Raw genomic sequence first — 26,281 nt, 5'->3', positions numbered from 1 at the left:
TCGTCTGTAAATAATCTAGGGCTGCTACAAACGTGGAACTTAAGTCGCTAATGTGTATCAGGACGCAGCATAAGGGGCCCTAAAATAATGCCCTGCGGCAGAGAAGTGTCCAGTTCCCTTAATGTGATTTTACTTAGCCTCCGCTTTATCACTTATCATTTTAAAATGTGGAAAAATAAGTACATTTAATTGAAGTTTTTATAATTTTACTTATTCTTCCAGTTGGCAGCGGGTTTTTTTTGTTGTGATTTTTAGTACTCTGCAATCCACCGCTACGGTGCGTGGCAGAGGGTGACTACACACTAATCTTTTCCACTAATATGACCCGAATATTTTTACCACATATAATACGTTTTCAACATCACTGCCGAAGAGAGATCCTTCCAATTAATTCAATCTAAAATTCGCTCTGTGAGTGATTCATAACCGAGCTCCTCTAACATTTTGGATACGTTTCTAAGTTTATCATGACAAACGTTACACAAATCTTCCTCCTCAGTGCTGCACGCTATCCAATGCGGCAATTAAATCCAACTTCGTGAAGATTCCATATGGTACTAGCAGCATATTGTAAATAGAGGGCTAACAGTGAGCAGAATTAAACAGCGAAGGATAACATTTCTCTCTGACATTTTCATCACATTTATCCTGTACTCTTCTAATAAATGTTAATTTTTTTGTGTTATTTTTTCCACATATTCCCCGTGTGTGTTACGCCCAGAAGAGATCGTGGGTAAGAGTAACACCTTGGCATTTAATTGAGTATACACATTCCATTTTAGTGTTCTCGATGCATTAGGCGTTCGGGAGAGAATAGCTTTTTTTCCAAAAATTCAACACTGCGCACTTCTTTCATTTTAAGAAGTGCGAAGTTCACTCATCCTGAATGGAATCCTGACTAACCATACGGAGCCATCCAAAATCAAAGCATAAGGCTTGGAGGGGTGCTCTATGCAATACATAGGTGACCCCAGCGGGCATGGAGATTTAGGATAAGTTGGCTCTCGTAAGTGTAAGCAGTCAAATGGGAAATGTCATCAATACCACAGAAGTGTCTGTCACCTCCCACAAGATTTCAATTCTGTTCTGTACAGTATTATCAGTAAGGAGACTAAACAGACGCTGATTTCAGGTCTAACTATTTTAAATATTGAGGATACAGTCCATCCATTTGTTTCCGAAAATTTTACAAGACCCCATTACCGAAACCGTTACAGATTTTAACACTAAAGCGAAAATCCAAGCAACGTCACCATAATACGAAGTACACCAGTCCACTTAAGTGGCATTAGAATTGAATGCTGGAGACAAGAAGTGAGAAGAATTAAGATTTTCAAACGAATGAAACTTCCTCAAAACAAGCGAGCTTTGGCTTTAAAAGATCCGCATTTGAGCAAATGAATACCGATTTCATAAAAATAAAATTCGACAAGTTACATGACTGAAAAAATAAAAGTAGGCATGCGTATTCTGGTGATGTAAAAGGCAAAACACATGCGTCTTCAAATGTTTGAATTATTTTTTCGTGTCTTAATTAAATTCTTTGATTTCACACAATGATGATGGCGCATGGGCTGGGGATGACTCCCGTGACACGCAGAGGATTCGTCTGATGGCAAAGGAACGACTCATCGACTTTGTCAACGTCTCTCGTGAGTGACCTGTGATGACAAGAACTCGTGATCGTTGAAAATCATTTCCGATGATCAACGACACCTCACAGATCCACGTCACTAGTATGGAGCATAACTTTTTAACTCAGGCGTTATGGTCCATAAAATACGTTTAACATCTGTAAAAATCTAGGGAAAAAATCCAAGGGGAAAACCCGATAATCCTAGCACCTTGTCGTTGTCCAGACGCTCGCCTCCTCCTCCTCCACCAGTCCTTCTCCACTGAGTCACTCAAGGTCACCCCCTTTCCTCCTCCCCCCCCCCCCATTGAACTCTCCGAAAGGGACCGAATGACAACACAACATTCCGTCATGGACTATGAATGCCGTGGGAAGAAAGCAAATGAAGGAACGCCTTCTGCACTTGGACGTATTCATGCTACATTCAGACATTGCTCTCTATAATGGCCGGAAACACCCATTTGGGTATTTACGTTTTGAATACATGGCCACCAAATTAAATTCTGCGGTTGACCCCAGCCACCGCAAACATTCCGCGCGAAAGGCTTGAACGAAAGCCTTTGCCGTATATTTTAGGATAATGTAGAACGATGTGCTTATCCATTTTACGCCCTTCCGAGGGTTTTCACGGGATTCGGCCTCACTAATGGATAGCCAGCCGCAGTGGATTCGTCGAAGCAATCTCCTCTCTCGTCCGCTTGTGGTCAGTCACCGCGACGACGTCCCCCGAGAGTTGAAAATTAAATGCCACCCGGGAGACAACTCCCTGCTCCAAAATCCTTGAATTCAATTCACTTCACCCACAAGATGGGATTGCCTTCTTAGCTCCTTTGAGGTGAGCTATTTGACAAACCAAAGAGAGCGGTCTACATACGAAAGATAGGTCAGCATCAAGTCTACGTACATTTCATTACCTCTCAACCATATCAATTTATATCCCCACTTTGAAAATCAGGGGTAATATAAGTAAATAAAACAGTTCTATTTATTTATTATAACAGTTCATACCCCAGTTCTATTTATTACATTACGAAATGTATCCACGCCGACTAGATGCATGATGGTATTATCGAATAAATAATAATTTGAAGTTCTCTCTTATGCAAGATTTGTACAAAAATCATCGCTAGTAGTTTTTATCGTGACGTGTGCGTGGAGTGCTGAATCGTCGGTTAAGTGGGCACGTGATCGCAAATTGTATTGGCATTGATAAGATGACAGTACACGCCATTGCCACTGAAATTTTGGCGATGCGAAAGATCTGCGCTGAACTCGTCCTCCCAAAGGTCTTGACGGACGACCAAAAGCAGTGTCGAGTGTCTGCTTGCGAAGACTTGCAACGACATCACGACGATTCCCCAACAGTCCCGACTTGGCACCAGTAAAATTTTTCCTATTCCAAAAAGTGCAATCCATCATCCATCAAAGAACACCACCATGGGACCCTAAGTGCCGCCAAAGAAGCTAGCACGCGTACCCTTAATGACCTTCCGGAATCCGCCCATCAGGGAGCCTCCGAGTCAGGGAAAAGCCTCTGGCAAAAGTGCGTCGACGCTCAAGGGATGAAATTTGAAAAGCTTTGACGCATTGTAGCAATATCTGAAATAATCATACTTTTCCGAAACTTTTTCTGATTCTTTTCATACAAACCGTATAATAAAGACAATCTGCCACATTGGAGAATATTAATTGTAGACGGGACGCACCTATTAACATTATATGCCAATATTGAGGGGTAAAAATTAAATTTTAGTTGTATAAAGTGATCATCAACATCTGTATTTTCTTTTTAGCTATTTCTCCTGCGCGTACATTAATTGAAAATCAGCTTTTGATTCAATTTTCCTCACAAAATACCGTTAAACGTCAAGCGTAATGAGATCAAACGTTTCTCTTTTACTTACTTCGCTAACAGGCCTCAGTGTTTGGAAATACAATATTATCCAAGCATCATTTGAATTTTAATCGTTTGCTAATCTGTAGTCATACATACGCAATACCGACATAGGCTGAATTACCGAAAAATGTCTCAAATTAACATTTAGAGATTCCAGTAATTATATTTATGCGCTTCACTTAAAAAAGGAAATGACCTTACCGTACCTCAGCGGCGTTGAAAGTTGAAACTAATAAGCAAAATTTCTCAACTCATTCATAAACATGGCAAAGGTTACACCGAAATATAACAAAATTACTTACTTTGCCATTTCCACATGAGAATCAAATTTCACAAAATCAATGTTTTCCAGAGTTAATGTTATCACGTAAGCAATAATATCGTTCCAACACCGTCAAAAGCAAATAGGCCTACAAATAATAGATGATGGATAACAATGCTTAAGTTCAATCGATCTTACTCTCATATTTTAATTAATCGCTATGATTGAGTTCCTTGCATAGCTGAAAGGGCTAAGAGTAACTACTGTTTTGAATGACTTTGAAATAAGAAACTGCTCTGAAGATATAAACCCAAGGTTTTGGTCCATTATATTTGCGAATGAAAAGAGGGATTGCTTTGGTTAGCGAAACTAGCAGCTCACAATGCAATTGCCATTTGCATAATTTTAATTTTGTTGCGTCGATTCGCCAACAATGTAGAAGGCCGCTTGGATTCATTTGCAGCAGCAATGGAAGTGTAACCGCCACAAACTTTCAGGTTATTAAGCCTGTCGAGGAACTTTTCTTCAGCTCAGGAATTTTAATGCCCTACAAGGGAAAGCAATTTCTAAATGAGTTCCCAAATGAGTTTATAAACGAGGTCAGGCGCAATCGGATAGAAAACTCTCATAACGGGATGAAATTGCCACTAACACGTGATATACATCCCGAGAGCGCATTTTCTATGTACTCCATAAGTTATGTTTCAAACGTAACTTGCTCACTCCACAAACATCGAAAACTGAAATGTTCCGGCTTAGTGAAAAATATCCATACGAATATGAATAAGTGAGCAGTGTAGAATTGAAATGGATGGATGGGTTATGGATGATGGAATGATTACGTGAGCAATTTCATCTGTTTCGCAAAATAACATCGATTTCTTGGGTATGAGCAAAATTGACACGCAACAGAATGGAATATAAACATTAAGGAAGAATCTGGTCGGTGAAAGGGCTGATGATCGATGCAACACACACACACACATAGATCTGGGGGTTATTTCGAGCTAAGCTCTCAGACTGGAAAAATCACCTCATGGCTGATAAATATTCTCCAATCGCCATTCTGTTACATACATTTCATATCTCATATAAATTACGAATTCAGGTACGAAGTGGTGGAACCATTCCATAGTAATAGAGACGAAAAATCTCGCAACTTTCCGCTCAATATATTAATTTATTTAGTGTTAAATTAAATGCTAGAATTTTAGTCTCTTTTATCTGAAATCCTATCGAGTGAAACAAAATATGATCTTCGGTTTTCACTGTTGAAGGGAGACAGTAACTTGTAACTAATACCTACTATAACTAATCAACCAAGCTTATTCAAAGGTCACATAGCCAAAGCAAATTCGCTACAATTTCCTAAATCATGGTGATTCCGCCCAATTGTTAATTAGCTATTGTAGATATCATGAGTAACTGTTGTGCAAGAAAATGCTCAAGTCTCTTTCCTTTAAAAATTCAAATAGGAGATTGTAGAAATCATCGCCAAAAGGTCCTTTGGTAATTATCCGCTTTCGATACCGTCTTTGATGACATCGAACGGCTGCCTCCTTTAGCTTTACTTTTGATGTAGAATTGATATTTTCTATCGTAAAAATGAAACTAAAGCAATGGAAACCAGATTAGGAATTATGAATAACACTCAATGCGGATCAAGGGGGTTTACTCTTCATCAACATCTACTTAGTAACCTTCAGGTCATCGCTAGGGGGTGATAATACACCAGGCAGTATACATTAAAATTTTATTTGCAATACCCATTCTCCTCTTTGCTAACTTCTCTTTACTTCCACAGAAATCCTCTTTACTTACAACAACTCTTCATAATTGTTTCCTGTGAGTTCGTACTAAATGCCACAAGGTTTCATAATTTTGCTATTCGTCTGCTGGTCTTTCTAAGGAAATGAAACCTAAATTGAGGTAAACAGCAAAACAATTAAAATTCAGCCAGACTATTTCACAACACTGGATTCCTGAGGAGTTTGTGATCAATATAGGAGTGATCTTGAATAACTCCGCTCCCGATTTATCGACGAGTTTTAGCATGAAAGTTATGCCGTCCTAGGAACCTCCTCATCTGTTCAATTTTCCAGATCGGACGGACTTTTTTCCTAAAAATAGGATAAAAAGAAGATTATATTTGATTTTTTTCGTGAGGAATTTAAAATAGGTGCATGCTTCCTAAAATATTTAATGTTTAAGTGACGTTGAAACGGTTATCTGACGCCGTGCCCCTTTCATAAGCCCTTGGCCCGCAGCACAATATGTTGGTCGCCACTGCCCAGTGGAAAAGAATGTTCTTTTGAGAAAGTGAAAATGTCTAGAAGGACTCTATAATATTGAGACTATGAATGTCCATTTTCACATTTGAAACCCATTACATTTTTTTCTCTCCCTCTCTCCGTCCCGAAATCAAGTGACGTGACGCGGGTTCTTGTCATTGGGTCGAAGGCGTGCGAATGCCGCAATATTTGTTGAATTACGATTCCATAATTGCGGGTCCGACTGCCTCCATTGCCGCGTACATTCATTTTTTTCACCATCGCTCTCCCTCTCTCTCTCTCTCTCTCTTGGTTTCCAAATGGCAGAGCTGACCTCCGCATCGTTCCTTGCGGATTTCCCGCCTGAAGGGAACTTCCGCCGCGAAGGGAGGAGAAACGCCGCCGCTTGGGGACCTTGGGTGGGCGGAATGAGAGACGCGGAGGGAGGGGGCGGTCAAGGGTGGGTAGGGGGGCCAAGCAAGTGTGGGCCCTCATGATTACCTTTCAGATCCGTTCGAGATTATTGCTGATCCTATCTCCATAAACGCTTCATTTTTTTTTTTAAATATAAAATTTTTTGAATTTAATTCAATATTCATGCGTAAATATGAGCCCAAACAGAGGCCTCGCGAGACGTCTATGCCCATTTTCAAAGCGTTATTTACCGATATCTGCGAATAAGCGAAAATAATTGAACAGTCACATCTACTGCTAGCGTGTAGATAATCAGTTAAGTGGAATCTCAATTTGATAAATTAAAGTGGTTGCAGTAAATAATAGTAATAATTAATAATTTGGCTCGTTAGATGAGAATCAGGCAATTTATTGTTTTTAATGGGGTACCTTATTTTTAAACCCCCAATGCAATTTCGTTAATTTTTTTTCAAACTAAGTGTTACGTATCCTTCCTTTCCATCGCTCTCCCCGTTCACACTTCATATTTTGTTGATAAATCTACCCAATATTTTCCTAATGTAACTCCTAGTGTAGATATTTCCAAATTTGTTGGACGTAATGCAGATTTTCAAGGATAGCCTCCAGTTTGCGTCTTTCCTCGGCATATATCGGGCAATAAAGGACTCTCGCGTATTGCCCTCTCCTCCTCCATCATGCATTTACACGTCCACTCCTTTTCTCCCCATTTTCTTTAGGTATGATCTAAACTCCCCGTCTCCTGTTAAAATTAACGCAATTTCCTAGTAATTTTTAAAGTTGATCTTCATTCTTTCCTTCAAACTAGGTAGGAATTGTCTGGTTATTTTCCCCGTTTCTAATGTTTTCCATTACCGTTCCCATTTTTCCAGGAAATGCGCCCTTATAACCTTCCTGTTCCTGCTCCATTTCTCAGTTGGAGACAAAGTTACATCTCCTCGAGTAGCCTCTTCCATCTGCCTCATGCGTGACTTGATTCTTCTTTCCTCTCTTGAGAATGCTATCGACTGTACCCTGGTTATTATTTGTAGAGTTTCATGGCAGACCGTATTGTAACTTCCGGATATTGCAATTAGGCAAGATCATTGGACCTACAAAGGTGTATATAACAGGAAATAAGAAATGCATTGAAATTATTGCAGACTAAAATTAGAAACATTCTAAAACAATAATACTTTTAAGATAATTAGCCTACCACTAAAGAATCTTGCCTAATTATTTTATTAATTGGAATTATGCTTGAGATTTTGAAAATAAAACTTTTACACATTCACTTTCGTCCCACTTTCTCACCTCCTTTGAGTTTGGTGAATTGGAAGAACTGTATTGCACGATTTCCAAATTATTTGTTTTCGTTCACGTTTACTTTTTTCGCCAATTTTTTTCCGAGATTCGGACGAGCTCACTCACAGTCATCAATGTCCCAAAGTGCTTCGAATTGAAACATAGCCTCGAATAGCATAACATTTTTTTGACTACATGTTCTAAGGATCATAAATGTTTGAGCTAATCAAACAGGATAATATCTTTCAGGATTTTACCAATGAAAGTGTTGAGGTGCAAATGACGACATCGAATCCCGAAAATTTCATAACATTGGGTCGCATTCCCTGCCTTTTACAGACTCTTTTGGGGGTAGAGTGTTTTGTGGTGCATTTTCATGTGGTAGTGGTGTTTCACATTCTTGCTTGTTGTGTCCTGGCTTGCGTGTTGTAGGATGGCTTCCGTGCTGCATCCTGGGGTGCAGTTTTTAATTGTTTTTCGGTATATGTGTTTGCATGAGTGTTGGATGAAGGGATTTTTGCATGAGTGTGTGCGCTGCTGTGGGTTTAATTTTCCGTGTTGTTCTTTTGCATGTGGTATTTTTCCTTTTTACGGTTGGTGACCTAACACCCCCCGCCACACGCCCTTGCGGCGGCTTGCGGGGTATTATGTAGATGTAGATGTAGATGAGCGTAATCTCTACTTCACTTTCTTGTTTAAGAATAATTACACCTCTATTTGAAGGGTAATCAACACTCATATTAGTTCAACTATCCTTATCTCCTTTAAATGTAATTTCTTTCTATGCTTACTTACTTACTAGTTTGGAGTTCATTTCCTATTCTTCAACTGCATGCCTTCTATACATGTATTCTATTCCTCTAATATCTGAAATGACCAATTTTAGAACCTTTCCACATGCTTGGTAAGATTATTCTTGTTTTGCTTTCATTTTGTAAGTTTTTGTACTTGAATTCATCATTCTTGTTGTACTTAGATTTTCTAAACACATCCTCACGATCCCTTAAATGTACCACAAGAGTGTATGGCAGGGATGCCCACAATTAGTAATTACACTTATTTATTTCTGGTTTTACGTACACTTTTATTCTCAGCAATTTTGAATCATTGCATGCATTGTACTGCCCACTGTATTGCGAGAAATTAGGCGAGGGAAGAAAGATTACTTATGTCTTGTCTTTTTGACTATCAATTTGCTTTAATTTCTAGTCTTCTTGTCTCGCCTCACATTGCGATGCAGAACAGAAATGATTCCATTTGTGACAGCGCTCAACTCAAATAATTCCTAAAGTATCAAGGATCAGTTACAAGTATACTTAGTACATACACATACTTATCAAATAGAAGTATCCATAATTAACAATTCATCATCGTTGATAACTTTTCCCAACATTATCTTTAATTCCGAGTTTAAATCCTATGCAATGCAGGATCCCAAATTTTCGTAAATTCTTCAAGATGCGGTATAAAAAACGCAAAGAACACCTCTGCTTATCTTTTTCATCCAAATATCGAAAAATACTTTTCGTTTGTTAGACAAACTCAAGCGCTTTCAATGCAACTCCTCACATGCTGCTAACGTGCTCACCCAATGCTTCGCCCAATGACTCAGGGCTGCTCTCAGTTTTTGGTCGAATTCGTTGATTATAGAAACTTTATAAAGAGAGACTTTTTCAAAAGATCACTGAATTTTTATGAATTGCCTGTCAATACTTAAACATAGATATTTTACATACGGTAACATCAATTTTTACATCAACTTTTAAGCATCATGGAGAAAATATATAAAAAGATTCAATGCTAAATTCCACTGTAGAACATAAAAATGCTTATCAAATACAATTCAAATTAAAATGCTTTGAGTGGAAGACATTAAAGTGATCTCATGGCTATTTTCATTTTTTTGTTACACCCTAAATACCATCACTCTAGCCGCATATAATTATTTCGTAATTTTGAGCCGTTTAATGAACTAATTCTTAATTTTATGCGAATATCCGAGTCTTTCACACTTAAACCAGTTTATTTGCATTAAAATGTTCTATTTTTCAATTATTTTCTATTTTCAGTTATTTTAACTACCGTTGTCTCACTGAAAGTTGTTATATTTGCGTTAATTAAATTTATGGAAATTCATTTTCAGGTGACACGAAGTGGGTTTCATAAAATGTGAAACGGTGAGAAGTTTTAAGGTTTCTTCATTTGTGGAATTTGACAATGTTTTTTTTTTCCTTTTACCGAACTCATCACCACTGGAAAATCGAAATATTTGACGAGAAAGGAACCATTTTGGCATTTCTTATTTTTTGTAAGTGGATGACAACATCGTCTTCTGGATTCCTTCCCTCGGCGACAGTCCTCTTGTCACCGTCACTAAAATCCCGAATGCATTCCTATTCATTTTCTCCCAAACGATTTTATCGTCAGTCAAAAAACAAAACCAAATGCATACTCAATATTTCCACCTTCATTATAATCAAGATCTCCTAATTTGTAATCATTATTTGATCAATATGTAATCAGTCATTCTCAGAGCAGACAAGTGGTTCAACAATTAAAATGTCCCATATACTTAAAATATAGTAATAATATAGGAAAACATAATAATCAATGCCGTCAAAAGCTGTAGTATTTCAATGTTTATGACCAACCTACAGTAATAACCCTGTAGGGTGAAGCATAAATATATAATTCAAGTTGCCGAAGGGAACGGGTAAAAAAAATCACATGTAATTTTATCTCCGGTGAAAGATATACTATATGTCCTCCTTCTTGCTGTGAAATGAAAAGAGATAGATGCCGAAAAAACAACCGTTTCTCTAAGCAGTATCGCTGCAATTGGCGGCGAACGCACAATTACGGATAATATCTACCAGTGGCGGCTGGCCCTTCGACCACCCTTAATTAACTTCAGTCCCGCCCACCGATGCGACCTTGGACTTGATAGGTTCACATCTAAATCGCCTCGGAAGGAAAATTTGGTATTTCATTATTTTAGTCTCTGTCCATGGACTACAGCCTTGACGTGGGATTAACGGTTCCGTGTCAGGATGATCCCCGGAGCTGTACTGACGGTGGCAGTGATATTTGCTCCTGGTAGGGTCAGCCATGCCTGTTGGGTCGAAGGGCAGGGGCGAGTTTAAAGGTAGTCCGCGCAGCATCTGTTCCTCAGTGACGAACGGACGGCTGCAAAGGCGTCTGACCCCAGTTGGGGGCCATTGGGCGACACGTTAAAAACATTATTAAAGGAAGGCAAGGTGGAGCCACCTTAATTATTATTCCCAAGATTTCATGATCGATAATGTTATGAAAATTGGACTGTGGTAACTATAAGAATCGGGGCCATATACATATTTTGTCTGGAAGTGAGATAGGTAAGGCTTCAGCTGAGGTCATGACAGGTAATCCTTTCAAAGAGGAATCTAGGGCAGCAACCAAAAATATAAAGAGGAGGAACGAATAAGATAAAATCGGCATTTTGAATTTTAGGACAATTCATGGAATGTATAAAAAGTATCGGGAATATTTTCGGAAAAATAGATTTATTTCAGATATTACTGAAATGCCTCAAAATTCATCAAGCAGTAATATCCCTTGAGCGTCGACACACTTTTGCCTGCAGATTTTTCACGACTCAAAGGCTCCCTGGTAGGCGGATTCCGGAAGGTCAATAAGGGTACGCCTGATAGCCTCATTAGGGGCCCATGATTGTGTCCTTTGAGGATGGAGTTCACTCTTAGGAATAAGAATAATAGTCTACTGGTGCCAAGTGGGACTGTAAGGGGGTTGGGGGAATCGTCGCGATGCCATATGCCGAAGGTCTTCGCAAGCAGACAGGCCCTCGACTCTGCTCTTTTGGTCGTCCGTCAAAGACCTTCGGGACGAGTTTAGTATTTGGACTGTCATCTCATTAATGCCAATATACGATCTGCGATCATGCGCACATTAAACCGATGGTCTGAATTCAGCACCTCACGTACATGTCAGGAAAAAACTGTTACTGATACTTTTCATACAAACCTTGAGCTAAGGATATGGAAATGGGAAATCATCAAGTGAAAGAGAGTTAGAGAATAAACAGATAGGACAGTTCAAGTTGAGACGAAAGGGTAGCGGGGGCGAGGGGGTCCTGGGGTGATAGTAATAGAGTACTAACTCTTGGGGGAAAAAAGTCAGCAAAGGTTTCGAAGCACGGAGCTTGGAAAATATGCTGGAAGAAAAGCATGAAGTATGGAGCAGAAGAGAGATATGATATTATTAGCAGAAATAAATACTGAAGCAGCGAAATTGGTCAATATTTAGATCTACACCCCGATAAGTAATCATGGGGGCGAAGAAATAGACAGGGGGTACGCTATTAAATGGGGACAGCAAAAGGTAACGGACCGAGATGTACAGGAACCGTGGAAATCAACACGGAAGTTGCGAGATGAGTTGAATTATGCGCTTGAATATGATGCCGGAAACAATATCTAACTGAAATGTAGCGCAAACTCGATTGAAGTCGCCAGAAGTATTTATGAGGTAGCTTTTATAGCAGACGAATGTGAAATAGGTGGAAGATATTAATTGAACTCCAAGTGGACAAATAATCGACAAATACGTCTATGGACGGATACATGTGCATATCACTTTAAGGCCATTTTAAAAATACGTTAAAAAACCTGGGAGAATTCCAACGTGGTTATTAATAGGTTAAAAAGGAATTTGAATTATTTCACAAGAAGAGAATGAACAGGAAACGGTTGTATTGCACCGAATGAAACATTGGCGAGGAAGGGTTGGTTGCGGACGAGAAACTTGATCTGTTTGAGGAAATATGAGGTCATGGAATACGATTTATTGATAAGGGAAAATAATTGGAAAAGTTATTGATTACATTTGAAATTCCGCACATGCTCACAAATATATGGTTTTAAGTATAGACGAAAAATCTAATTCCTTTTTATGGTTATGTTTATAGTTGTGAGGAAGAAGTTTACTCGAAGGTCTAATTTTATTATTATTTGCCCCAATACAAAAGGTGAAAGTAGAAATGTATGAAAACTATAATAAGGTTAGTTGAATCATCTACTGGTTATGAGATAAATATTTGAGGTCAATAATAAATCACTGTGAATGTAATTTAATAAAATAAGAAAGCATTTGAACGTATGGGACGTTCATTTGACATATGTAACAGGGAGATGTATGTCAAAGAATATGGAATAGATTGACAGGATGTCTTTGTTACCTTTGTGGATTTCAGAAAGGTTTATGACTAACGAGAACAAGTTGGTGAAATAGCAGAAAAGAGTATTGGACTGAACAGATGGATACTTCATTCGGAGATGTAAATGCAGTGGTCATCCCTAAAAGATCCCTAGTAACTGAATGAAAATTGAGATTTGTAGCGTTGAGCTATGGCTGGCTGCCATCGTCCCTGCACTTCAAGTGATTCCCTTCGAATATAGCATTAGTGGCACAGTTGTGGTGGGAAGTAGATATTAAGGTGAGGGGAATATTTGCGGTGCCGCTGGATTTGAAAATGATCAGGAAAGAGTCAGTGTTTATCGTCATAAGATTCATAAAGTTTCAGGCTTACCTTAATTGCAACTTTCCACATTGGAGAGAAGTGAGAATTAACAATTGTGATTTCAATTGTGGTATTCACTAATGTTAAAATTGCAAATGTTAATTCTCATTTCTCTTCATAAGATTCAATTTGAGAGGTATTGCAATTGCACGAACGCTGAAAGAACCTAAAGAAATAAAACACTTAATAAATATTGAGTTAGGCTGGACAATTCAAATATGCGGTCAGAGAAAGTGAAATATTAATTTGTCTCATATGAGGCAATCTCACTAGAAAGTTCATGGGTGAGGAGGTAAACCGTGACCTCGATGAATATGACCACATTTTTTATGCCTTTAATCGTGGTCTCTCTGGTGCAAAACAATAGACTTGGTAATATTCACCAGGGCTGACCTAACAGAAATATTTACGTAATTACTGTATTCACGAGATAAAAAGTAATATATTTGAATTGCTGGAATAAAACAACTACCCTGATGAATAAATCCTAGGAGAATTCATAGGTCAGAGAAGGTGGAGTTATTCTTTGAGGGGAGCGAGCTCTTTGGCAATCGTTGGAAAAACATTTTCCCATAAGTGCATTTGAGGTAAGTAGGAGGGACATCGGCGACCGATGACGTGGGAAGGTGATCGAGGCACACCGCTGCTTCAGTGAAGGCATAGCTAAGGGAAACACTGGCAAAATGAAGCGAAACTTGCCCTTAAGCCAATGGATGGCTATTATCCGGACCGTACTAGATAGGTAATGGATGAAAATCCACTGCTACGTTAATATAGTTACATTCTAAGTGCTACGCGGACGAGAGGTGCGAAATAGTACTGTTCATATTTAAATTGTCTTCTTTATCGCTCTTCACATTAATGTATTTATTTTTATTGGGGCAGAGATAGAAGGGTACTACATTAAGGTAAAAGTTAAGACGTAAGACAACGCGAGATGTGACAGGAGGTGATAATGGGACACGTAACCAATTGGACAAAGAAGAAGCGAGGACTTCAGTTGATGTATTTTTTGGTTGATACAGTCATGAATGCATCTAAATTGAATAAAAGGCAATGGGAGTTTTTCCTTACGCGTTCGAGGATTTCTTATTGGGCTGATTATTCAATTTTCATACAACTTAACCAGTTGGTATGATTATTGTATAGCAATGCGAAATATTTGTATTCTTTTCAATGGTAAGTATGCGAGTGTCAACTTTATCTGGAGGTGGTGCAGAATAGATAAATATGGTGCACCTCCTAAAGACTCTAATGTCCAGCAATACATAATGTGCCCACTTGCCTAGCATTCCCATAAAAAATGACTTTCACATTCGGGTTGTATTCTCAAATGTCGAAGGGCTTTCGAAATAAACCAGGTTTCCAGGTTTGACTTGTTGAAAATCTTTCATAATCCAAATGTTTCGAGTAAAAACACTTCAATTTCCACATATTATTTATTTTCCGCGGCGAAATTACTCGTGGAAATCGCTGTGCTCTTTCGCCCAAGTTTCGAACCTTGTTTTTTTTCTAATGCATAGCATAACATACCCAGGTCGATTCATTCTTCAGGAGCTCGTGTGAATTGAGACCGGAGATAAACGCACAAAACACGCATCGTGCACTGCCTGCTAAAAGGCATTCACTCACCGAACACGTCATTTCCGTTTACCAGAGCGTGGAGAGCAGTGCTGAGCTAATGCACAGACTCCGACGCCGAGATGATACTCAACGACGTAATCAGGTGTCGAAAACATTTGAGCAATAAGACTGCACTTAGATAGCGGAGGATAAATTGAGTTCCTCGGAGGTAACGAGATTAAGGATGGTCGTAAAACAAGAAACACATATTACACAAATCAGGAAGGACATCAAACAATCATGGCCAATTATCATAATTTAATATAGAATGTCAAATTTCATGGATAGTCTTAGTCATTATCTTACATTAACTTAGTCAAAATCTATTTTCATCCCAGGATTATAATGTATTATCACTCTTGGTGCCACCGGAAAACGTGCAAAATAAGGAATTGTTTTACGCTGTAATAGAAAGAGATGGGAAGAGGGAAAATTGGGGGCTCGCCAGATGCGAAAGAACTTCAGAAGATGTTACTCAAGAAGTGAGAGCAATTTTTTATTAAGGCATTCTTAAAATAAATATGCAATGTCGACACATGGAAGAACTAATTCGTGAGTCTAGCAAGTGAAAATTCTTGTGTATGTTGCTTGAGTCGATTCGTGCCTACGCACTCGCGATTGCTTTACTCATCGCGGACTTTCTCGCGACAATCAGTGAGCTACATTTTTTTCCACAAGTACGGGATGTACCGAAAAGGTTTAGACCTTCTGTCCCTTACCATGTTCGTAGGGTGAATACCCATATGAGCTGTAGCGAGATTCTAGTAGGAATAAGATGTTAATTGCAATGCACACGGTAAATATGCGTAAGTACATATAATATAGGACATAATAATAACATGACTTCGAAACCTAGTACTTGAGGGACGGAGGAATTCGATCATTCAAACACGAAGTACACAATCACGATTATAAATAAATCGACGAATTAATTAAATGTATTCTCAAATTTCGTGAGTAAAAATATCAATCATGCATGTTTAAACTATATCATAGTTTAAAAATATATCGAAATAAAGTTATTAAAGAATTGTAGGTACTGGTAAAATCGGCGCGGCGCGTATATTTGCATTACGGCACAAAGATTAGCATCAAGCACTATGGAATGTGCATAAAATTCTTCGAGAATATGTCCGGCCGTCTTTTAAACAACGAATAACATGTTGACGCAAAGATTCTCCCCTGTCAAACACGATCATTCTCTGTTCAACTCCGCAAAGCAATGACAAAGCATACCTGAGCACCACTCACTTCTGCCCCCAAGCAGAGCGTGCTCGCGGCAAGCCATAAATCAAGGCCAGGTAGAACACCGCCGCTTTTCGCGGAGATTGGACGCATTCCCTCCCTTTCCGTCGGGGTAATTTTTGGCAATTCGTGCGCCCGTGCGGCAGTTACCCCGAACACTAAGAATGGGCAGTCTTTTATTGCTGCTTAATCGACCCCTTGACCACTCTCTTTCCCCCCTAATGGTCGATCCCCTGGGTGGGACGGGGTCTGAATCTCATGTGTGGTCCCATTTTAGAGAGAGGGCTGTCAGAGGGCAATGGCAAAGCCTCATTCGCCTATGACCCTTCAGGTAAGCCTGCCTCCAACTACGACGTACCGTCCAATATTTCCGAGCCTATGTACATGTTCATTCATGACTTGTTTTTGTGATCCAAAAACACCAATTGTCTTACGAGTCTGAATCGGACCGTTTCGCGCTCTAAAACACGAAGTTGGAAAGGGAATGATCATCTTCGACTACCAGCAAACAACTCTCACCATTTGCTTTTTGGAGGGAAATTTCGAGTAATAAATCTTGTGTGATATTCCACATCCGAGAGGCGTCTGTGCTACTTATTCCTCCTTGAGGTCGAGTGCAGGAAACTGTGTGCTAGCGTCAATAGTTGAAATGGCCCAAGATATCCCCAGGCTCTGGTTCCGGGGCATTTTGGCGAATATGTGCCGGAGGTGGTTTCGCTGTAAAACCCTTCTATGGTTCCGTCGACGTCGCCGGAGGACTCAGAACGTGGCACGTGCATTGGAAAGGCTGGATGAGTTCCAAGTTCTATGGTTTACTTCTTGGGAAGTTCGGAATAAGCCCGACCATGGAAGGCATGACAAGCGGTGTGGCCGGACGCATCAGAACGTGGGAACACCCGACAATTTGTGTATTTATTTCTTCCACATTAATCTGGCAACAGAACTTGGGACTTTTAACCAATGATAAAAAAATATAAAAAAATACAAACACTCAAGCTCTAGTTATGTAGATAGAACCCAACCAAGGCGGGAATCGAACCCGTGAACCCTAGATTGGCAGATGAGGAGGTTACCCCGCCGCCACGGTGGCCGACAAGAATGGGCACCTGTAATGCGATGGATGGGCAGAGGGAAGAATGGAGGCTCGGGCTGATGAAATGGTTCCCAGACGAATAGCTGTCTGTCTGCTAATGAAACACCACCAAAATGGTGCCATGCTGTTGAAACTGATGTCAATAGTTTGGTATTGTCTGAAGGAGTTGGCAATAGTGTTCAGCAAAGTCAGAGAGTGTGATTGTTGGGGTATGAGATGGCTGGAATGAGTGTGAGGGAATGGATATTAGATTATTATATCATATTTTACACTATTATTATTTTCTACTGTGACATAAACGTTGTTCAGGGCTTGAAAATGAAATAATCATTTGAAATTTATTGCGGCGTGCGACGCAAACGGCGGATCGAGAGACTGTTAGCATGATAGATCGCGAAAACTGAAGAAATTTGCAACGAAAGAGACCCCCCCCCCAACGGGTGAAGGAACATTGAGAGATGTATGGCGGGTTAATTTCGCAAGTTCATGTGCACAAAAAATAAAATAAAGTTTCTTGAGTTCTTAAATATAATATTTTTTAATTCTGAAGTATAATACACAAGTATAATGTAAGAAGTTCAATTACAACTTGAAATTGTCATTTTTTAACTGCCAAAACTTTATCATTTTACCCGTATGATAAAAATTCACATTTTTAATAAAACTAATAGACAATAAAAGTATCCATTAGAAGAAAATTTAAATGACGCACTTCACAACTCTAAGACGTGATAAAAAATATCAAAGACATTGACAATCTTACGCAAAAAAAGGAATCTCAATTAGTAGATCCATGAAATTAGTATGACGCCACGGCAAGCGTGAAATAGCTGGCAAATGATTCAGCACCATATGTACATGCGAGCGTATTAATTGCCAATATTGTTATTTGGCAACAATAGGGAAGGCATGATGAGTGGCTTTGTCTATTTTCAACTAGCTCTTAAAGTAGAAACAAATTGCCACGAATGATGATACAAAAATATTTCCCCAATCATATTAATTTATTCAGTCGAGATATAAAGTTCACTCCATATACATAAAAACTTGACCATTGTTTAAAAACTGGTCAATCATAAATGGGCTCTGTGGTATATAATTATTCCGTCAAATGGGCAGAGTATTTTAATTTCACCGCCCAATATTCTCAGTCGAATGCACACATTTGAATGGTTATAATGGATATTAAACCGCGAGGAATTTGTGGTTTGGTGATTATCATCGTCATTAATGTGGTTTTTGATATTATTTTTCTTTATGTTAATTGAGGTATGAGAAAACAAAATCAGTATCGTCAATCGGATCTCTTAATTTCTTTTTTTAACGTTATCATGGCCCAAGTCATGAAACATCATTGAACACCAAAGCATTTGGCTGATTTGGGTCAACCCCTTTTGGTAGGCAGGTTTTGCTTTTACCATGAGGAAATGAGGGAAGGCTAACGTTGCAATTTTTGTCTTTGCAGAATTTTTTATATTGCACAACAATGACTCCATTGAAAGGTAAGGTAAAATAATCAGGTGACATTATAGAGAATACAGAGAGAAAATATATATCCTGAAGAAAGCCTAAGAGGAGGTCGAAAGCTTAAACTTTCTGAAATGTGAATGTCCTTTCAATTGCATTCTATTTATATTTTTGTGTTCTTTAGTGCCGTCCAAATTGTTATCTCTTGTCAGTGTTCTTGCATCATCTTATATATATATATATATATATATATATATATATATATATATATATATATATATATATATATATATATATAATATCTTCGAAATGGAACGCTCTTCGGCGACACACAAATATATAAAAACACAGATGTAGATTTTTAGAATATAGAGACACAAAGAAAGGACACTCACAATTGGTAATTTTACGTTTCGACAGCCGTGCTGTCGAAACGTAAAATTACCAATTGTGAGTGTCCTTTCTTTGTGTCTCTATATTCTAAAAATCTACATCTGTGTTTTTATATATTTGTATATATATATATATATATATATATATATGTATGTATGTATATATATATTTATGTATATATATATATATATATATATATATATATATATATATATATATATATATATATATATATAATATCTACATAGTACCCCGCAAGCCGCTGCGGGGACATGTGGCGTTAGGTATTAGGTCACCGCCCGTAAAGTAGAATAAAACCACTTGCAAAAACAACAAATTCATGCAAATCTACACCCACTGTCCCAAATATTCAGGAGGAAACATTTTTACCTTACACGCATGCAAATACATATACTATCAACTAAGATACAATTCCACATGCACTTACAGATGTAGTAAAAATCTATCCAAAAACGTGCAAATTAGAGTTGAAAAGTAAAAAGGGGAAAATCTACTATTACATGGACATGCAACTCATGGTCATCCTAAGACATTATATTATATGCACAGAGATTGTGTGTGCGTACACACGCACGCACACTCACACACACAAACACTCCGTATTTCTCATAATATTCGTATATGTTGTAAAAAATAAAAGTTCTGATGGTATCTGCCAAGTTGTCTCAACTTATTTATACCTAGCGTTTAGAAAAGACTTCCAACCAGTACCGCCTTAGACAGTGTTTTTCATCATGCAGGCGAGTAAGTCTTGGAGGGTAATCATCTTATCTACATAGGATAGTTCCGACTTGTAGATGCCCAAGGGTCATCATTAATTAATTAGCACTCATTGGTGGAATAAGACGAAAATATGAGTAGTACAAATGAAGCAAGAAACAAATTAAAAGACGAGGATAAAAAAATAAACATGAAGTTTCTTTAAGCGTTCGTTTCAAAAGAGAGAACTAATTACAAAAAAAGCCTTTCGGCGCTCCTCTCTTTTCGAAGAATTTCCTATCAAATGTAACTCTATTCCATCAAATTATAAAAAGTTATTAAGAGCCCACGACAAAATTTCACGAAAATAACTCAAGGAAAAAACTGAGTTCCATTGTATGCTCACTCTTAAGGGTCGCTGATTTTCCTCATGCAAAACTGTATTTCCTCACTCTCTTGAAAATAAAAAAATGCACAGTTATATAATAAACATTATCCACATGAAACAAGTGTAAAGGTGACATAAAATTTTTCCGTCCTGGTTAGAGCATTTGATTTATATGTATGACATTATAAAATAAATTAATATATTGATTGTTCAAGTTGATCCTGTCGCCATCCATTCCATGATTCTCAAATTTCTCGCTGACTGATGTAACTCATGTTTATATACATATAAAGCGTAATGTTACTATCTACTCTAATTCTACTGTAGAGTGTCCGACAACATGTTTGGAAAATTTCTAAAGCTCAGTAAACCTGGCTGAATCAACATTTATTTTATTTGCTACTCCTTATTAAATATAATCTGTTTGGGACTTTTCAACCGCCCTAGAAAAGTGGGATTCACAAGCCTTATTTCGATGAAAATGAAGATTTTCCTGTCCAGAAAGGAATCTTATTACCATTTGAACGGTGTAATAAAAATGGATTTTCCAATTTAGACAGATTCCCATTTGAGTAGATAGCACTAAGAAAAACCTCGAAGTACGTGTTTCTTGGACTTAGTGCAGGAAATTGCATTAATTCTATATCTACATCTACATAGTACTCCGCAAGCCGCCGCTAGGGCATGTGGCGAGGGATTTTAGGTCACCATCTGTATAAGAGAATAAAACCACACGTAAAACTAACAAATTCATGCAAATCTACACCCACAGAGGTGAATGCGAAAACCTTTTTAAAGACAGTCTACACCAAAAAAGTCTTACATATGCATTCAAAAACCTTTTTAACTTACACGCATGATAATAAATATACTATCAACTAACATGCACCAACGAATATTCCTTAAGCCTACGAAACGTTTTATCTTGTCCTTACTTGCACGTGCAATGTCTTATATATTTTTATGGTGACTTTGGTTTCTTACAATTAAGAACACTGATTGTCCGGGGAAAGAAGGAGTATTTATGTCTCTCTGTACTCGAATCTATCTCTCTGATCTACCTAAATAGTGCGGGGCCATAATAGTAATTCCTTTATTGTCATCGTTGAACTCGTTTGTTCTGTGCCTTGCTGAAATCCTCAGTCTCGCTTGTTCTCTTCCCAAATCAACTTGCCCCAAGCCTAATTCCTCTTAAAGGCATGTATCACACTCGCCCTCTTATTGTAATCATTTTCACGAATTTTACGGATTTTCTCTGGACTTCATTCTTTTTGCTAAATATCCTTCCAAAGATCCCAAATACTAGCGACACATTCCAAATGAGAGCTAACTGGAGAAAAACAATACCTCTATTTTAATTTCTCATTACATTACCCCACCGCCCGTTCGATGAAGCCGAGATTCTTTAAAGCGGATCCGCATATTGTCCTGATATGTGCTCCCCATGAAAGGCGTGGTGTTAGAACTACCCCCAAATATTTACCTTGATCGGCTGTAGTTAGCACTTAACCCCCAATTTCATAATTTCCTAATTCCTGTTCGCCGCTTGCTTTGTACCAAAATTTCAGACCTGCGCATATTCCTATGTTAAGTACTAATTAACATTCATCGCGCCAATCCGATATTGTCAGGTAATTAAAAGTGGCCAGTGATTAAAAGGAAAAAGCGATCGATAACGTAATACTTGGCATTACAAAACAAATAAATGATAAAGACTCATTAGAGCAGGTCGGTTGGGTGCCCAATGGTAACCGACAGATTTTGCTCTTATACAGGTTACTTACTGTACATAATAGAAGGACTTGGGTAATAGCTCGGATTTGAGGCTAAAAAACCAACGCTACACCTCACTGGGCCCGTACGAATGTTTTGTAGCTGCACCAGTGGTAGAACTAAAACTGATTTAAGTCAGCTCTATCATAAAATGATTTATATTTTACCTTTGGTGTTTACCGATTTGCAACTAAGTTCCCTCCCGAAAGCCTAAAATACCGCTGTAAAGGATTTTTCCCTCGCAACTGGTTCTCCCTCTTGCCTGGGGAATTACACGATGTGTCGAATCCATATCAGACTTACATTATCTGGGTAAATATTTGTTCGCCCAAGAAACTTTGCAAAAATATGGAGCCCTAATGCAACAATTTCAGAGAGTAAAAGTCATTCGCCTTGGCCGTGATTCGCACCTGGGTCCCTCAACCCAATCAAACCCCCTTAAAACTCTGTAATTTTGAGGACGCCTTGATAGCTTAAGTGGCTAAAGCACTCGACCGGACATTGAGGGATAAGGGTTCGAATCCCAGTCAAATGATTTTTACACTCTGAAATTGTTGCATTAAAATGCAACATTAGTGGATCACTCCGTTAAAAGTTACTGTTGCGGCATCTCCGGCAATTTCTTTGGAAAAGGGTACTAATTTAAGCAGGAGTTAAAAGAGCCCATTATACAAGAAAAGCAATTTTTCAGATAGAGAGGCTGATAGAGAACTTAAATTATACCTTAATCTAGACAGCAATCAATCCTAAGGTGGAACACAAATACTATTTCTCGATGACCAGCTCTGAAAACAGATGAAGATTTCGACAGGAGGGTGGATTGCACACAATCCATTTTTCTATCGCCTCTCGGCCAAGAGGTGGATGGATAACTTGGTGTTCTGCCCGATCGGAGAGTGCGCCTGTCGGATAAGATTATTAAAGAAAACCTTTTATTCTCCCCGAAGGCTTGCGCAGCCATCGAGAGGGTGGGTGGGAAGGAAGGAGGGAGGGCAGTGGAGGTCCTCTTAATAAAAAAAGCCCTTATGGGCGGCATCAATCTCAATGAGGGTGACGTCACCGCGTCGAAATATCTCGTGCGTGGCTTGGCGAATGAAGACAGCCTCCCTTATCTAGATCCCCTCTTTTCACTTTCACGAGAGTGATCTCGATATTTTCTCTGCATTTCTCTTCTCGAAGCGAGCATATGAGCGATCGCAGTGGGGAGAGGGTGGGGGCGAAGCGAGGTTGCCCAATGGAAACTGGCGTATGTATTTCCCCCGGGGCGGGCGGGGGCTCGCTGGCCGCTTTGACCCTCTAGGGGCAGGAAACGAGATGTAATGTCTATCGAGTGCGAAAAACCAGGAATTCCTTAGACTAGACTTCACAATCACATCCACTTCTCCGGTTACGAAATCTTCGCGCGGACGCAATCTAAAGAAAGGGACGTAACGAAGGAGGGACTCACTGACGAGAGAGGGAGGGGGCGGGGGAAGAGGCGGGCCGTATATACGCCTCTGATCTTGGCTAGGGGCGGGGAGAGGAAAGCAAAGACCTCGATTGGATCCGTCATATTCGTTGAGCAGTCTGCCTGGAGTCTGGTCACTGATCGAGGAATGCTCTAAAAATGATCTCTGTCACTTCAGGGTCTGTCCAGAAAGTAGTAGGAATGAACAGATTCAAAAAAGGTTCATTAACAGAATTGATACATTCACTCAAAAGAAAACTTACCGAAAAGTTTCGTTGCTATGACCACATCTCCAATTGACACATATAGCTACTATCGACACGAAGGATGCCCTCTGGCTCATATTAAGCTATATTTTCCCATAATGAAAACTTCGTTGCAATTTTCCACAGTTAAAACTTTATTGCCAACCATGGTTTCGATACACTGTATCATCATCAGGTCACCTGATGATGATACAGTGTATCGAAACCATGGTCGGCAATAAAGTTTTAACTGTGGAAAATTGCAACGAAGTTTTCATTATGTCTCGATTCCACAACATCACGCCTGACTCTTCACTTTTCGTGTTATATTTTCCCCTTACTCGCCTCTCTAACGGGTCTGCAAATCCTCTCTACGCACTCCAGAGATAACTAGCCATACCAAAGCACATAAGGATGTACTTTACTGGTGAAGTAAATCGGGTAAGGTTAGCAAAAATGTGTAGTGCAATAGGTAAGATGAATTCGAAGCATGCAATTTAACATTTAATTCCTTCCAATGACATAAAAACATTGCTGGCATGAAAAAGACGTCTATGAACACGTTACCATTCGGAAGCTATCATATGTGAGCTGCATTGTTGGCATTTAAATATGAAAAAAGAAGGAAATATGATATTTATAGTTAGTGTGATTTGCTAAGAAATAGAATGTCTATCCCAAAAGTAGTAGGACTGAGTCAATTAAAAAAACTGTACCCGCAGAATTGATGCGTTCACTCAAAAGTCTTCGAAGTGGCACCCTTGTTCGTCCACAGACCCCTGCCAGCGGGTTTTACCACGCTTCGTACGTCTCCTGGAAAGCGGTGCCCGGAGTGCTGCTAAGCTCCCTCGTCGCGGCCTGTTGTAACGCTTCCACCGAGCCATAATGACGACGTTCCAGCACGTATTTGAGGCGGGCGAAGATGAAGAAGTCTGGTGGGACAACGCCAGGGCTGTAGAGTGGCTGAGGCGTGGTCGAGAAGCTCTTAGCAGATCCGCGTGTGAGTCTCCTTTTGTTCGTCCGAGAGCACTCGCGGCACCAAACTTCATACACACCTTTCTCATACTCATGTTTTCGATCAAAAGTCGATGCACATCAATTTTAGGGATGCCAAGTTCATCAAAAACCATGCGAACATTTAATCATCGATTCCGCTCCAGCAAATCCCTCACTCTTGCAAGATTTTCGTCACTATTTGAGGTAGCAGTACGTCCTGAACTTTCGGCGTCTTAAAAATTTTCTCTACTCTCCCGAAATGTTGTGTCAATCAAAAACACCCCATTTTAATAAATATAAAAAACACCTTAGTCTTAAGTATAGGTTAATTTTTACTGCGTACATTTACGGACAGATTACTCATTTAAGCATGTTTAAGGCATATTACAGGCGTCAACTTACTTTGGTAGATCAGATCACCAACGTAAAACCAGGGAGATAGAACGGGTATATTTAAAATGTTATTTGTTTCTCGAATAATCAAAGATTAAAAAAGATACAGCAGCAATCGCGTAGGAGATAATTAGAATTGGTAGAGCACATATATTTGTCGATATTCTGCATGTTCCTTCCTGCACGTTTTTCTTGTTATTCAATAGACCCATTTTTACAGTTCTACAGCCTGATTTGAATATATATGCATCCTGATATTGATATATTTACATTTAAGTGCTTTTTACCATCTCCATTCCAAAAATTTAAAAGGAATGGCAGATTTGTGAATGCGTTCACATGGCAGTTACCATAAAATTATTAATAATTGAAATTTGGATTAACTAGTATCTTTACGCCTCACAATGTAATAGGGTTAGAAAATTTGTTTTACTTCCGCAGTTGTCGTTTTCCAAATATCAAACTCTTGCTTTGAATAACACATATCGTTTATTATGAAGACAAAATATTTTATCTATATTCTGAATATTTTCTTCATTTTAAATGGCTAATGTTATCTATATAATATATGCGGATTGTTAAATTTTAGTAATAATTACAGATTGGTAGATAAATAAACTCATCGGAGAATTTTTGTTGAAGCTGTCTACATCTACATAATACCCCGCAAGACGCCGCACGGGCGTGTGGCGGGGGGTGTTAGGCCACCACCCGTAAACGAAGATAAAACCACATGGGAAACTAACAGTGCAATGGCAACTATGAAGTTATTTCGATAAAAAGCCTTAAAACGCTTTTTTCAAATCACAAAAATGGAATGATTATTTAAACTAGCAATCCCAATCGCATACTAATGAAAACACTCAATTCAAAGCCTCACTGCTAGACAAAATAATTGCACATTAAATTTTTCAAAAATGTTAAATAACCGATATGCATAAAATACTTCATATTTAAGACACTGAATATTCAAGAAATATAAAGTTATTTTTGTAATAAACTACATTTAATCCTGCAAGTTTTAATCACTCTACCTCCATTAGCCATGACGCTTGATACCCAAAATCATTTTAAGAAGTTTAATTAAAATATTTATAAATTATGAAAATGCAGTACCATTAACAATAGGTCTCTAATTCTCTTCA

This window comes from Hetaerina americana, unplaced genomic scaffold (assembly GCF_022747635.1).
Source record: "Hetaerina americana unplaced genomic scaffold, ioHetAmer1.1.p SCAF_20, whole genome shotgun sequence".
NCBI classification, from domain to species: Eukaryota; Metazoa; Arthropoda; class Insecta; order Odonata; family Calopterygidae; genus Hetaerina; species Hetaerina americana.
This window is presented reverse-complemented; position numbering follows the sequence as displayed.